This window comes from Neltuma alba, unplaced genomic scaffold (assembly GCF_004799145.2).
Source record: "Neltuma alba isolate B1F8T4 unplaced genomic scaffold, ASM479914v2 tig00003288_pilon, whole genome shotgun sequence".
NCBI classification, from domain to species: Eukaryota; Viridiplantae; Streptophyta; class Magnoliopsida; order Fabales; family Fabaceae; genus Neltuma; species Neltuma alba.
This window is the reverse complement of record NW_021633222.1, coordinates 25,724-31,723: the sequence shown is the minus strand read 5'-3', so window position 1 is coordinate 31,723 and position 6,000 is coordinate 25,724. Positions and strand designations below refer to the sequence as shown.

General features: G+C 35.9%; 1 pseudogene; it reads right to left on the bottom strand.

The window, feature by feature from the left end:
* Positions 1-219: 219 nt before the first annotated feature.
* LOC114741142 (phosphatidylinositol:ceramide inositolphosphotransferase 1-like) lies at positions 220-4,861 on the bottom strand (annotated as a pseudogene).
* Positions 4,862-6,000: the final 1,139 nt, after the last annotated feature.

Sequence of the window (6,000 nt, the reverse complement as noted above, 5' to 3'; positions counted from 1 at the left end):
AAACATTCTGAACCACTTCACGAAAAAGATATGTTTGATGCATCCACTAGCAATTAATTAATTAATCTTGTCAACTCATTGGAAGGAGGCTACTAAGAGCCTATAATTTAGGCTTAAGCACATGCAGGTCAAAGGGCCATCCTGTGGTGCTGTGCATGTGCTTCCTCATGGAACTTGTCCCTCATTGGACGCAATTATCCATGTTCCATGGCCTTGTTTTTCCAACCAATCCCATCATTTGCGATAACATTTATTATTCCATAGAGAATGCAACCATATCATGGAGAAACTGTTGGACATATTTACATAAACTCAAATGACACAATAGTCGAGCCACTATTCCAGTGAATACAAATTAGGTTTCTATTTTATAAATTAAGTGGTTGATCAAGTAACAGAATCTTGTAATTGAAGGTTGGGTCCTCGCCGTTTCATTTGTGTAGAAGCAGTCCCTCTATCTATGAGCCATTCGTTGCAAAGTCAGCTTGAAACGTATTGCCATCTTCCAGAGTCTTGCCGTTTACCTGAGTTCTCTGCCTCTGTGCAATTTACAGATACCATGTTATGTCCACATCGTAGATAGAGACGTTTTACTGAAAAGAGGAGGGGGGTGGACCAAACAAATAAATTCTGAGGGAGACCTAGTCTGTAAATTTTGTGTAAAATAAATTAACTGGAGATGCACATAGGGCAAGTGAAAGGTGGACCCAACTGATGAAGAATATGTCTAACATGCTTATGTGTATCTTCATAATTGACACGGTCTGTTCATCTTTTTTTAAAACGGTCCTATTTAAGAATCTCTCAAAGGACAAATAGATTAGTTCACTGTACCCTATCTGTAGGGTCTCCAGAACTCCCATTTAAGAGCTTGTGGTTTTCTTCTTTGATCCTGCCATCCTTGTCTTTAGTGCTCAACGGTAGCAGCATGGTGGCTGATGCAATGGAACGGTCCGGCATTTCTGTAGGACAAACGAGTCAGCACAACAGCACATTGCTTCTTAACATGACAATAGCATAAAGCTGCACTCAAGGTGGATATCGTGAAAATTTTGCCTGGCATGCTTGTACGCATATTGCTCATTGTGGCTCAATTAACACGGCAATAGCCTAGATAAATACTTTGGTAATCTCAGCTTGCATGTCAGAGTGAGTCTAATTGCCCTGGTTGGCTAGGTGTCTACATCTCATGGACATAATATACTAGATGATTTTTCCCACAAGCATAACATAGAATAATGTGCAAGCGTCCAAACCTGGTAATTTCTTGTCAATAAAAAAGACCACCATATTAACAGTATACCTGCAAAAGATCACAACATTAAATTGAAAGCCTCAAAACAAAACCGACTTCAAAATCAAGAATATGCTCCTCACCAGGCAACAACTATATCAACTGTATAATGTTTACGAGATGCTATAATCAAAAGGCTCTGAATCACAGCAAGAAGCCATGCTAATTGCTTGACAAACCTGAAGTGGATCATCACAAGTCAGAACTCAACTAAGAAAACATGTATCAATAAAAGCGTTAGCCCATTTTTATAGCCGCCAACTCAACAAACAGCAGTAAAATCTCTCCTTAATATAAAAATAGAAAAGGGCGAGGAACAGAAAATTTTACCTCCGTGTGCCATATTTCTGATATGTAAGCACGAAGACTAAACTAAAGATCATGTGTGATGAAAATATCAAATCACCACATCCATAGAGCACACCACGAGGAACTGCACATTGAAAATTGAAAGAGCAGAAAATCATGCACCAAAGCATTGAAGCTCAATGGCACAAATACAACAATGCATACTAACAATTAATCAAGAGGACTTCAAGGACACTGTCTGGGCGAGGCAGAGTGGCGTGCTTTGAACCCTGATTGATGCAAAAAGTATATCAGAATCATGATTGTTTCCAAAAATAGAAACAGTATTTCCACAAACACGAGATGAAACAGAGTGTTTTAGAGAGCACATAAGCAATATACCTGGCGGCAATGATAGTTTGGACCAGGAAGCTGTGTAGAATAAAACGTGATAATCCGAAGACATTGACAAGCCTGTAGCAAACAAATACGTAGGATCAAACATCATAAAATCAAAAACTAGCTCATTGCACCCATATGCAATAGCCTGCCAATGAAGAAGAATAAAAGATTGGAAAAGAAAACATGAGGGAGAAGAGCAAGAGGGTGGGGAGGAGCATGAGAGTCCGCAAGGAGGAACAAAGAAACTGAACTCTGAAAATATTTCCTTCTTAAATCCAAAAGTTCTGCCAATACAATATCATAGATCTGTGAATAAAAACCCAGGTATAAAAAGAATGAAAATAAATAAAATTAAATTCTTCTAAGGTTTGTACAAAACTATGGCTTCAAGTATTTATCTTTGGTGCCTAATATATCAATAATTAATACCTTTCCTAATCTCTTTCCATCCATCATCAATTCACGAAGGTGGCTTATGGTCAAGGGCAAAAACACTATATATTTAACAAAGCTACCTACAATATGGTTGCATAAAGTCCTTGCTCAGAAGAGATAAAAGTTAAATATAATCTTTACTATTACATACATGCACAGAAGCACAACTAGACGTGACCATTTAATGATGACATTACATGTGCTGATATTAAACGTTGCATTTAGATCAGGCAGTAAGCTACCTATTCCTTCAGTAAGCTATCACTTCAAATACCCACGTGTTAGGAATAAGATTCCAAAATATACTGTCATCTTAATAGAACACAATTTAATCACCACTTACAACTAAGAATGCTAGGACCCTGCACCATATTAGAACGGTGTAGATCTTTTTGCTCTTCAAAATCAGAGGATGAAACGTCCACTGCAAAAGCCCATAACACAGCATATCATTAATTACCACCGAAACTATTGACGCTTGGAAAGAAGAACTTACTAGAAAATAAGACAGATATATGAATCAATGATAAATCAGGCGGGAAGCTTAACTGCATGACTATCAGAAAGTCAGTATCAAGCTGCAGCTTTAGCATCAATCAGCAGGACACCAAGAAAAAAAATATAAAGGAAAACAGCCATTTAATGAAAGCCAAATAATCCTCCCGGATAATTGGTACTTGATTTCAAAAGCATAAAACCTCAAACCACAAATTTTTTTTTTTTTGGGGGGTGGGGGGGGGGGGGGGACTCTTCTCTTAGTTCATATTTTCAACAAGTCATCCTCAACACAAGAACCCAGCTGTCAACTACAAATTAACCTAAACTAGTTAGAAGGATTATGTGTGACTTTCTAATAAACCTTACAGAGCTTCAAAAGTTTGATTTCAATGAAACATAAACATCTTCCAGCATCACTAAACAACTTGACAATAAATGCATTGACTCCATGCATTTTCATATGAAAGAAAGAGAAAGAAACGAAACAGAAGTTCCAACTAGTACCAATTCTTTGCCATCATGACTTAGATGCCATAATTAATAAAAAATGTAGCCCATAACAGACCACCATCTCCAAATATCAATGAAATTTGCTTCTTCTATGAGTGAATGAGTGCAGGTAACATATAACAGCCGGGTGGGAGAGGGGGAAAAAAGGGAGCAGCTACACTTACCAGAAAAAAGATAAAAAGATAAAGGCAAACAGGGTTTCGCTAATGTAAGCTTTTTCTTGTCCAAGCTCCTATAACAACACAATCATTGGACATTGAAAACACATGGTTAGTAATATGAAAAATAATTTAGAGGAAAACATAAAAGGAATTGCGATTACAGACCGGCAGAAGATAGAACCCAACATCCTGAAGAATAGGGCCAGGCCTATGAAAATAATGAACACCTCGCGCAGCCAGGCCATGTATGTACTGTAAGGAAAAGGTTTAAAGTTTAGATAACAACCTTCAAAAGAATCATATATCATTTGCCCTGTGGAAGCAAAAGGCGAACATAAGACACAATAACATGTCAGAAAGCTTTTGCAGCGATCAAGCAAACTTCGCACAACTAGATGTGAAGTTTATTTTCAGCAATTCCCACTCTTCAGAGTGGAAATTTTTGGGGGGGGGGAGTTATAATCCTTTTCCCAGAAGAAAAACGGAGCTCTGAAACAAAAATTTCAGCGAAGTCATAACATTGATCAAAATAGAAAGACCTGAAAAGCAACGCCAGCAAGAAGGTATTTCCAATTCTCCGCAAGAAGGTTGATCTCCGTGCTTGCCTCTGAGCAAAATCTCTTCCATAGCTACAAATCCAGAACCAAAAACAAATCAAACACAGACAAACTAAAATGATAGCCACAGAGGAACAGGCAGTTAAAGTGACGTGGAAAGGAAAAACTGAGAAACAAACCTTTGAAGCCTCGCGACCAATGTAAAGCGACATGTTGTTCTTTTTCTTCTCGCTCTTTTTCTTCTTTTAAGCGTGTAATGATCACTTCCATATTACTTCATAACCACACCCCTAAGGTCAACATGATTTCCCTCAACAATCTCGTCAAAATCCAGATACAATTAACCACTTGTTCTCTTTCTCAGTCTGTTAAACCCAACCTTCGCCTGTGATAAACACTCCCGGGAAGCAGAATCAGGGAGGAACAGGCAGGGTACTGGAACCCGATACTCAAACAGGAGAAGATCTGAGAAGTAAATGAGTACACTATAGTGATGGAGATCAAGAGTGCCCAGATGATCAGAGAAAAGAATAAGAATTGAATTGAAAGAATCAAGGGAGAGAATTTTTCGAAACTGAAATGGGGGCTCTAATGTCAAAGGGGCTTCGCCCACTTGCTCCCTCCCTTTCGTTATGTACCTCCGATTCTCTCTTCCTTGCTTGCTTTGTCTGACTTCTATGCACGCGAGTTGAACCCGGAGTGACAGTTGAGAATCGAAGAAAAATAATCTACAGGGGCAGACGTTTTTCGCATACATTTATATATTGGGATTTTGACAACTTACATAAATTTTTTGCGATGGAAATGAAGAAAACCAAAACAAAGTGAAAGTGAGAAACATCGCCGCTTACCGCTTTTCCTAAACGCCAATTCTTTTCCTTTCTCTCCCATGCCAGCCAACGTAGTGACAGAATCCTCGGCAGAATCTTCCAGTATTTTAATTGTAATTACGTAATTCTCGTTTTACCCGGTTTAATGATATTTCATTTTTTTTAAAAAAAAAAGTTTAAGTTGCATGACATCAAATATTTTTTTCACTAGCCTATCAATATTCTAAATTAAGTTTTAGAACATTTATTATTTTAAAGTAGTTTTTTTCTTGTGTAATTTTATTGTTAAAGTATTTTTTCAACAATTCTGGAATTCTCCGTATTTGAGATTGCCGTGAATAATTTTGTCAATCCCAATAATTTAAAAATAAGATTGAATTGATCAATCTAATAAGAACAAACCCAACATATCAAATCAAATCATATAGGGAAAAAAAAAAAAGTATTATGAGATCATGACGAATAATGACTAAAAAAAAGTCTCAATACAGGTGAGCGCATGATCTTGTAGTCATTTCTTGCACTAATATTTATCACAGCAAATTGGTTTATCTTCATAATTTTTTTAAGACTTTATTGTAATTTTTTTTAATTATACTACCTCTGATATTTAATACAAGAGCTAATTTAATATTCAATTTAGTTTTAAATAATAAGATCTCAATTCACTTTATCTTTTACATTTATTTATTTTTTTCAAGATAGTCATTATTATAGTCACGCACGTTAAATGTTTCATCAAATTAGAATTCTAGCTAATATACATACTCAACAAAGAAATTTTATGGAAGATAATACTTATTTACTATAAATAAATAATTTAATTAATTTTTTTAATCCACTTGACTAAGTCAACTAATTGTTATGTTAAAGAATTAAAGTAGGAAAAATTATAATGAAATCTTAAGAAAGAAAAATAATTACTAAAATGTCTCAATAATAACCTAAACAACCTGTAATAACAAATTTTAAAAATAAAAAATGATAACTTTTAAAATTTACCTTATAATTATTTTTTTTAATCT